The following is an 11002-nucleotide window of genomic DNA, read 5'->3' on the forward strand; positions in this document are numbered from 1 at the left end:
GCTAAATGAGACTAAGTAAGTTTGAGCTAAGTAGGAGTGGTCCTGGACTCAACTAGACCCACCAAAATAACAGAATAAAACCACTTTATCTTAATTCCCTTAAAACCCAGGTTTCTCCCAGAGGAGAGTTTGGAGGAGAGTTTCTCAAGCGCTCCCTCCAAAGTCAGAGGGCAGCTTCACTTCAACTTCACTCAACATTAATTCATGCAAGTCTCTCCAGGCCTTTTAGAAATCATCCTATTGATTGTTTCTTGTAGAATAATAACATTCCATTACTATTCATATACCATAACTTATCCAGCCATTCTCCAACTGATGGGCTTCCATTCAGCTTCCAGTTTCTTGCCATTACAAAAAGGGCTGCCACAAACATTTTTACACATGTGGTTCCCTTTTTCTCCTTTATGATTTCTTTGGGATACAGCTCCAGTAGAAACACTGCTGGATCAAAGAGTATGCAGAGTTTAATAGCCCTTTGGGCATAGTTCCTAATTCCTCAGCTATACTTTTAAAAAAAATCTTCTTGGTATGAGGTGACTTTCAACAAATCCAAATTGTCAGCAACTGACTGATTAGTTAGAAACCTTCAATCTTTCTACCCCATCTTTAAATTTTCATCTGGAAAACTCATGCTTCTTTGTGCTTGATCATGCACTTTCTGTTTTGGATAGTCTGTTTATGATGGGCAATTTCTCAAATTTGGTTATTTCCACTTTCCTGGAGTTCCTGACCTTCGAACTCCAGGCATTCTCAAATGCATTTGACTTGCAAGAAAGCAAAATGTATCTTTGTGTGTTTATGTCTTATTATGGTACTTTCTCAGATTCATAGAATGTTAGAAAGATGTTGAAAACTCTCAGGAGATAGGATTCTGTAACTCCAATCATTTCAGATGTATAACTCAAATTATTATGCCCTTCAGAATGATAGTGAAGAGGTGTGAGAAGGTGTCAAGGCCCGAGAAACGCTAAGGCTAGTAAGCCTTGGGAGTGACACAAACAATGCTAGCCAATAAAAGTAATTCAATACTGATTCTTTTGGTCAGTAAGCTGTAGAACTCAATGATGGGAACTACCCGACTTTTACCATTTCTCAATTGTATTTCTAAATCATAAGATTAGCATATTGACCTAATCTGTGTTTCTCTTTCCTATAAAGTTATTTCCTTGATTCTGACTGCTAGATTCCCATGGAATTAGCCCATTGTCAAGCATAATTTCTTCTTGCTTCTGTCTCTTTGCTAAACTCCTTTTGCTAGATGGATTTCCTTGGAACTTTAGCCTATTTCAATTGGAATCACAATTATCTCCCTAATTCTGTCCCTTTGCTAAAAATTCCTATGGAACTTAGCCCAACATCATAATTCTTTGTCCCTTAACTTGGAATCAAACTGTGTGTGTGAATTCTTTCACCAAACCCATGATACTGACAGGAGATGAGGGGGATAGGGATGGGTTGGGGGAAACTTTAATCTTTTGGGGATGTCTTTCTCCTTAACAATAGTAGAGCAATATTAAGCAAGTTCCCACTTTGGTAAATCATGAGGCAGGTAGGTGGTGCAGTGGATAGAGCACCAGCCCTGAAGTCAGGAAGACCTGAGTTCAAATCTGGCCTCAGATACTTAACACTTCCTAGCTGTGGGACCCTGGGCAAGTCACTTAACCCCAGTTGCCTCAGGGAAAAAAGAAGAGGAAATCATCTAGTTTTTAGTTTCTCATTTTATAAATGAGAAAAGTGAGTCCCAGAGAGTGAAGCTTACCCAAGATCACTCAGATGGGAAATGATAAAGCTAAAGTAAGAGTTTTTCTACTAAACCAGATTTCTTTTGGAATAATAATAACAGATATTAATTGATGAGATCTTATACACCAAGAAGAAGGCTCTGATAATGGAGATCAGTTTAGTTCCTTGGTCTCCCCCCACCTCCACCCCCATTCAGAAATCTAAGTTATATCAAGATCTTGAGGCTAAATTTTCCCTATAAAACAACTTATGGCCCATGATTTTGCTGCTACCTTCCTTTGGGTCAGTGTAAAGTCTGAGCTAGCTCCCTGGAGGCCTCAGGAACAGCTGGAGTCAGGATAAATAAAAGTCCTTCACCTTTAGAGAGAGAAGTGAAGGAGACAAACCGCCACAGGCTTGCCACCAATCTTTCTCCTCCTTCTCGTCCTGCTGAAAAGTGAGTCTGGCTTGTCTCACCCCATCCTCTAATCCTTCCTACAATTATCTGTATATATCAAACATCGAATCAGCATGGAACAGTGAGAAGGGCCATTTTTCCAAACATATGCTAATAGAATCATTGTCTAATAGGTAATTGGCCTTAAGTGCTTGGTTGTCTGATTCAAGCATGCCTTTTAAGAGTTTCAGCCCTTTACATCTCCCACTTTCTTTTGTTTTAGAACACAGGTGGTCATGCCATCCCTGACTTCTTAGGAAGGGAGATGAAAAACACCAAAGGGAAGTGGGGAGTCAAGCCAGATATTGTTAGCGGGTTTCTGGGCTGAAGGGTCTTACTAGAAACAGGTATACACAAATCCATCAGCATGGGAGGTATTACACAAGCACATAGCAATAAAGCACAGGCTAGCAGTGATGACTCTCCCCACAGTCAATGCAGGCTCGATGTGGTGTAACAAATACGAATTGTATATGCAAGTAGTGATAGAACAAACAATATAAATCAACATGGTATTGTAAAAGATTTCCAGAAGTCCTAGAAGGAGGGTATGTAAATAACAATCACACATACACCTCCTTCAACAGCCAAGAGACAGTCCAAAACCAATCTATTGTCCATTGCTTCACGTGTCAGGGAATCCAATGATTCCTGCTGATTTTGAAGTCTTGCAACAGTCTTATCATGTCTCAGGGAATCCAGTGATTCCTGAGGGTTTTCAAGTCCTACAACAGTCTTATCATGTCTCAGAGAATCCAGTGATTCCTGAGGGTTTTCAAGTCCAACAATTTTTGATGTCCATGAGTCAAACGCCATAACTACCAGGCTCTTTCAGTGGTGGGCACAGTCAGAGACAAAACCACCTGATGTTTCTTGGATCTTCTCCTTCATTTCAAGGGTCTGCTCCATCTCTCTCCAATGGACAAGGTGAATACAGCTTGTTGACACCCATCTGATTCCTTCTCCACCTGTAGAGATACAAGCAAACCCTCTCCCCCAAGCAGTTGACCTATCTGGTCCCTTCCATTAACCACTTTCTGAATCTCTCCACACCACCTGGCGATTATCTAAAGATAGTGGAGCTGCTGGCACTGGATACTGCTTTTCTGGTGGGTTATAAAACCTGTCTGCCAGAGCCAGTGTATCTTTGCCAAAAATCAAGAAGTTAATTGTATAAAGAGCTAAATTTAGAAGTTCTCTAGGGTTACCTGTGGCTCTCCCTTTCTTTTGTTTTTGAAGAAGTGTTTTGATGTCTCTGTTTCTCCTCTCTACTACTGCCTGTCCTTGAGGATTAAAGAGTATGCCAGTGGTGTGTAAAATCTGATACTGTGCACAAAAGTATGCAAAATGTTTAGAAGTATATGCAGGTCCATTATCTGTTTTTATTGCTTGTGGCATACCCATAATTGCAAATGCCCATATAAGGAATTCAGTAACCACTCAGGCTGTTTCTTTTGCTGCTGGTATTGCAAAAGTGAATCCTGAAAAGGTGTCTACCACAACATGGATAAAAGACAGACAACCAAAAGATTTATAATGGGCCACATCCATTTGCCAGATTTCATTGGGTCTCAAACCATGAAGATTCTTCCCTGAAGGGAGCATAGGAGCATGGAAAGGAAGGCAAGCTGTACAGGCTTTTACTATGCTCCTAGCTTCCTCTTTTGTTATTCCAAACTGTAAAGGTAAGGCTCAAGCAGATTGATGATATTTAGAATAAAATTCTTAGGCTGCCTGAAATAAAGTAGTATTGATTAACATAGTTAAAAGGTAATCTGCCTTGAATTTCCATTAAAAATAGGACCTGAAAATCATCTCCAAGATAATACACTATGATCAAGTAGGATTTATACCAGGAATGCAGGGCTGGTTCAATATTAGGAAAACTATCAATATAATTGGCCATATCAATAACCAAATTAAAAAAACTATGATCATCTAAAGATGCAGAAAAAGCATTTGATAAAATCCAACATCCATTTATTAAAAAACACTTGAGGTATAGGAAAAATGGACTTTTCCTTAAAATAATCAAGCATCTATTTAAAAACCACGAAGTAATTAATTTAGACAAACTGCAACCCATTCCCAAAAGATCGAGGAAACAAGGTTGCCCACTATCACGATTTATTTAATATTGTATTAGAAACGCTACAAGAAAAGAGCTGAGAAAGAATTAAAGGAATAAGAATAGGCAAATGAGGAAGCAAATTATTACTCTTTGCCGATAATGATGGTATATAAGAACCCCAGAGATTCTAAAAAGTTATTAGAAATAATCCAAACTTTACAAAGTTGTTTATAAAATAAACCCACATAAGTCATCAGCATTTTATATATCATAATAAACCAACAGTCAGAGTTACAAAGAGAAATTCCATTTAAAGTAATATATAATTAAAAATATTTAGGAATCATCTGCCAAGGGAAAATCAAAATTTATGACAAAATTAAGACCACTTTTCACACAAATTGTCTGATCTAACCAATTGAAAATATTAAATGCTCTTGGATAGGGCTAAAATATAATAAAGATGACAATATTACCTAAACTAATCATTTATTTAGCGCATACCAATCAGACTCCCAAAAACTATTTTAATGACCAGAAAAAATAACAAAAAGTTCATATGGAAAACAAAAGGTCAAGAATTTAAGGAATTAATAAAAAAAAATCAAATGATGGGGTTTAGCTGTACCAGATCTAAAACTATACTATAAGCAGCCAAAACTATTTGGTATTGGCTAGAATGATTAGTTGATCAGTGGAATAGATTAGGTTAGGATAAAAATCAACAAAATAGCAACCAGTCCTTTTTGACAACCCAAAGATCCCAGCTTTTGGGATAAGAACTTACTGTCTGATAAAATTCTGGGAAAATTGGAAACTAAATGGGGAACTAGGCATTGATCCATACTTAACGCCAGAACCAAGATAAGGTCAAAATGGGTTAGACCTAGGTAAAAGAATAAATTATTAATAAATTAGAGGAAATAGGAAGTTTACCTCCAGACCTGTGAAGGGGAAGGTTTTTTATGACCAAAGAGAACTAGAGATCATTACTGATCACAAAATAGAAAAATTTTGATTATACAAACTGAAAAGTTTTGTACAAACAAACTAATGCAGAAAGATTAGAAGGGAAGCAATAAACTGGGAAAATATTTTACAGTCAAAGGTTCTGATAAAGGGCCCATTTCCAAAATATAAGAATTAACCTAATTTATAAAAAAATCAAGCCATTCTCCAATTGAAAATGGTCAAAGGATATGAAAGACAATTTGATGAAGAAATTGAAACTATTTCTTTAGTCATATGAAAAGATGCCCGTCAAATTAATCAGAGAAATGCAAATTAAGACAACCAATTAATACACACCTGTCAGATTGGCTAAGATGACAGGAAAAAATAATGATGATTGTTGAGGGGAAAAAATTGGGACTTGATTCATCATTTGGGGATTGTCAACCAAATTTTGAGAGAGTTTGGAACTACCCAAAAGTTATCAAACTGTGATACCTTTGATCCAAGTGTTACTACGATTATATCCCAAAGAATTAAAAGAAGGGAAAGGGACCTTTACAATGTTTTTTTTTAGTTAAAACTGGAAATGAATGGATGTCCATATTAGTGGGAAAAATTGGGATAGAAAATTATGGAATATTATTTTCTTAAGAAATGACCAACAGGATGATTTAGGGGAAAAGCTTAACTAATGTAATGAAAAAGGACCAGGAAATTATATTCAACCAATACAGAAGACAGTCCTGATGGATCAGGCCATCCTCAGCAAAAAATCAACCAAATCATTTTTAATGGGAGCAGTAATGAATTAATAATATGAAAAGAATTTGGGAGATGATAAAACCATTAATTGAATTTCCTTAGTTATATTTATGAAATTGCATTTTTGATTTTTCAAAGTTTAATTGTAATAATTGGTTGATTTTTTTGTACAGCAAAATAATGTTTTTTATTATATTTTTGATTGTTATATTTTAATATATTTAAATCTACTGGTCATTTCCAAGGGAGGTTAAGAGGGTAAAAATTGGAAAAGAGGTTTGGAATTTTAATGCTAAAGTTACTTTATATATCCAAATTAAAGGCTATTAAATAAAAAAATAAAAAAAAAATAAAATAGGACCTGAAAGTCCACTATGAGAGTGGACATGCAAGATCTAAATCTTACCTGGATGCTTTCTCACTTGCTTTTGAAATTCCTTAAAGAGTTGATATAAAACAATATAAGAAGCTACAAATTTTATTTGGGTGTGGCAATTTTTTGTACTAACAACTGAATAGGCCAATTGATATTATATTCATTCCTGGATATTTGGGAGCAGAATGATTGAAACCTTATTTGCTGAGTAGACTAAAAAAGGTCTGACTACTCCTTTATAGTTAAGTCAAGGAGTATAGAGCACAAATGTTATTTTTGGCATCTGTAAAGATAGTTCATCCTTTAAGAGGAACTTTAGAAACCTTTTCTTCAAGAATCCATCGCCAATTATGTAATAGTCTAGTTATCTTTAATGGAGACCTGTGTGTAAAATTTGGAGCCATGGCCAATAAAAATTACTACTCTGGGATGGTTTCACAGCATACATTAATTTGTGCATTAGTATAAAAGGTGTATATCTTTTCAGGTCTTATCCCAGATAATTGTACTGCTCACTTAATGGCCTTTAATAAAATCCTAGCCACAAGCACTGGGTAAGGAGTAAGACTTTGTTCTGGTTATGCTGGGAGGTTCACACACTCTTATCACATTGTTTCCTTGATGAAGGACTGCTGTGGGTGCCTCTTATGTAGCAAAAGCTGATATTTCCAAGGGTTTTTGAGTGACTCTTTCAACCACGTTGGATAAAGTCCAGAGGTAGGACCAAGGAGTCATCTCTGGAATTTAGTTATCACTGACTAACAGACAGTCATGTTTGTTGACAGATTGTTATACTTAGATTGGGTGTGGGAATTCTCTGAAGCAGACTCCAAAACCAGGAGATTTAGAATCACTTATTGTTAGAACAGAATCTCCTTAAGGTCAGGGGACCTCAAAATCATTGACGTTTCCACTAGAAGCTATATTACATCACTTCCACTGAGCAACTTGTCTTTTATATACTCTCCCATTCTATTTCACATTTCCCATTCCTGTTGTCTTTATAGCTCTTCATTTTTCCCGGAACGTATTCCCTTAAATAAATCTACCTTTTGCTAAAGAAAATGGCCTTTATGAATTCTTCATATGACCAAACCCAGCTTTTGGTGTCTGCCATCATTTGGTTGCCAAATCCTACATAATAGATCACATCATTAATAACACTTTCCTGACCACTGATTGTGGTCAGGAGTATGTTGTGGAGTATGACTCTAACCCAAATTAAAATCAGAGACTCTCAAGGTAAAAAAGCAAAAAAAAAAAAAAAAAAAAAAAAAAAAAAAAAAAAAAAAGATTTATTATGGTTTTGTGAGAAAGGGTACTGTCTTCAGTAAAAGAGTACAAAGTACAAGCTGTAAACATTGGATTATATAGACTCTAACACAGAAGCCCCTTCCCTCACCTTTTCTTCCATTGTTTTGGGAAGGCCAGGCTTACAACCCTTTCTCAAAATTTGCTACTTTCTCACATCTCATTACTTTCATATTAACTTATTGTGTTTTAGGTTTTGTGATAGAGAAATTTATCCCCTGTATCATTCCTCGCTGTACTCCACCCACCAGTCCTTTCCCTCCACTTTGGTCTGAGTAGAGACTTCTTGTATGGAAACTCCCTCCATTTATGCAAATCAAGAAGTTGTTGTTTGTCCTTTCTTCTCAAAGAATTCCATGACAACCAGGAAGTGACGCCATAACATGCAAGTGAACTGGATTTAAGTGAGAAAGGATCGTGCAAGGTCACCTGCCTCAATTTCCCCTCCAGAGCTATCTGGGTCCAGTGACCAGATATATATCAAGATAATTGGAGATGGCCCTGGATAAAAACAGGAGACCTTGGCCTTTTTAAGCTAAAGTCTTTAACAGGTCTCAATTTGACTGAGACTGCACCCATTCAGTGATTTTAGGTAGTAGTTGAGGCAAGAAGTCTCTTTGATCTAGTCCAAAAAAATCCAAATAAATAAATGAATTTGGGAGGGAAGACTCTCAGGAATTATTGTCTAAACGGAAATGACTACTACTCAATCTGAATTAATCAGGACCTAAACAGTGACCCAAGATCTACTGGTCAAAGTAACTTGATAAACTACAGAGTCAATTTGGCCAATTCTCTATCAATTATGACCTTATGGTACTGGGTGCATGTTAGGGTTTAAACTTTTGTTTTTAATACTCCCACAAATCCTAACATGACTTCCCAACTTATTTTTAGATCATTATTTATTACTTTATGACCTAGTAGCTAATCTCAGTACTACAAATGGAAACTGAGGGGGGACATCATGGCCCTTGTTTTAGGGAATTTTTTAATAGCTTGTGCTATTTCTTTTTCTAAAATGGGACTATTTAAATAATTTATTTCCTCTTCTGTTAATCTGGGCAATCTATATTTTTGTAAATATTCCTCCATTTCATTTAGATTATCAAATTTATTGGCATATAGTTAGACAAAATAACTCCTAATTATTGCTCTAATTTCCTCTTCATTGATGAAAAGTTCTTCCTTTTCATTTTTGAGACTAACAATTTGATTTTCTTCTTTCCTTTTTCTAATTAAATTAACTAAAGGTTTATCTATTTTGTTGTTTTTTTCATAAAACCAAATCTTAGTTTTATTTATTAATTCAATCATTTTCTTATTTTCAATTTTATTAATTTCCCCTTTTATTTTCAGAATTTCAAATTTGGTGTGTAATTGAGGGTTTTTAATTTGTTCTTTTTCTAGCTTTTTAAATTGTAAGCCCAATTCATTGATCTTTTCTTCTCTATTTTATGCAAGTAAGCATCTAGAGATATAAAATTTCCCCTTATAACCATTTTGGCTGCATCCCCAAATTTTGTTATGTTGTCTCATTATTGTCATTCTCTTGTCTCATGTCTCATAAAATTATTGATTGTGCCTATGGTTTGCTGTTTCATCCATTCATTCCTTAGGATTAGATTATTTAATTTCCAATTAACTTTTTGTGTATTTTCTCCTGATGGCCCTTGTTTTAAAAAGCACAGCAAAGCATCCAACAGAAATTCCCCCCAAAGTGAAATCGGGTCAGTATGAGAGCTCCATTGTGAGAACTCTTATGTTTTGGACCTTCTTTGCAGCTCAGGAGTGTGATGATTGCTGCATTCGAAGGGAGAGAAGAAGGGCACTTTGTATCTGAATTACAACAGGAAATGCTGGAGGTTCCGGCAAGGGTCCAATGGGATGCTAGGAACATTGAAGACAAATTTGGACCATGCTATAATTTTGGCTTGGGCTATTGGAAATACTGAAGACAAGCTTTAACCATGCCATAATTCTGGCTAGAGACAACCTGATAGATGCTTAGCCCAAGGGGTAGGTACCCAGCCTTTTGTTGAGATTCTAGAGGGTTTTGTGGGTAGCTTCTAGCAAAATAGATTATATGATCTGTTGCAAATCACCTATCCTCCCAGGGCTCTGAAGCTGATTTAATTGTAAAAATGTTGCTGATCTGCCTTGACAGAGGGAATTCTCTACCTAATGAAGTCACAGATGTGGAAAAAATAATAACAACCACTGATATTTCATTAGCCCTTTGCTTTGCAAAGAACTTTATATTCATTATCTCATTTGATGTGTACTGTTATCATTATTGCATATGGTATTTTAAGGTTCACATAACTTTTCCCTAAAAAGCTCATAATACAAAAATAACTTCCCTCATTTTATAGGAGTAAATTGGGGGAGTTTGGAACTTGTAAGTAATTGAGCCTCCCATTTCACTAAACATTTATTTACTGAGATTAATATCCTGCTATCATGTGTTTCCCTGCTTCCATCCCCATTTATTTACTTAATTTTTGTTGTTGTTTTTTCTTGTTAGTTATAGGACCAGGATGTACAGCTTCACTTTAAAACAACTTCTTTCACGTATCCTGCATCCATCTATTCTAATCCAACTCCACCTTGGATCACGACTTTGTCCTCAACCTTCAGGAAAGTTTGATGGAATTCTTTCCTTCTCAGTGGTTAGTATTTAGCTTTTCTTAACAAATTGCACAGTGTCCTTCCTATTCTGACCTTCCCTGGACTTTCTTAGTGGAGAGGGGGTGATATTAAGAGGCATTCAAGTTAAACCCATAAATGTTACTCCTTCTCTGTGAATATTTGGCAGCATACCATGAAAGCTTAGTAATTTGTCAAAACCTTCAGTGCCAGACAGCTCTATTTCTTCTAAAGTAAAACTAAGCAAATCCAGCTACCATGGGCCAAATTTAATCTTCTGATGGGCATAAATTGCCTAAAAAGAATTCATTTGACCATAGATCCAAGCAATATATCAATCAACAAATGTATATTGAGTGACCACTCTGAGTGTTAACAGTTTACTAAAAACTTGATGAGGAATAGGGGATAGAACAGAAATGAATGAGGCATGGGCTCCATTTTCTTTTCTTTTTTTTTTTTTTAAATAGCCTTTTATTTACAGGATATATGCATGGGTAACTTTACAGCATTAACAATTGCCAAACCTCTTGTTCCAATTTTTTACCTCTTACCCCCCCACCCCCTCCCCTAGATGGCAGGATGACCAGTAGATGTTAAATATATTAAAATATAAATTAGATACACAATAAGTATACATGACCAAAACGTTATTTTGCTGTACAAAAAGAATCAGACACTGAAATATTGTACAATTAGC

At 35.8% G+C, this 11002-nt stretch overlaps 1 long non-coding RNA gene across 1 annotated transcript; it reads left to right on the forward strand.

Annotated features, from left to right (window-relative positions):
- Positions 1 to 9441: 9441 nt before the first annotated feature.
- On the forward strand, positions 9442 to 10326 carry LOC116423021. The gene is made up of 2 exons (XR_004233512.1): positions 9442 to 9672; positions 10181 to 10326. It is a non-coding gene; the product is annotated as an uncharacterized LOC116423021 (long non-coding RNA).
- The last annotated feature ends 676 nt before the right edge of the window (positions 10327 to 11002 follow it).

The sequence above is a fragment of the Sarcophilus harrisii genome, chromosome 3, assembly GCF_902635505.1.
Source record: "Sarcophilus harrisii chromosome 3, mSarHar1.11, whole genome shotgun sequence".
NCBI classification, from domain to species: Eukaryota; Metazoa; Chordata; class Mammalia; order Dasyuromorphia; family Dasyuridae; genus Sarcophilus; species Sarcophilus harrisii.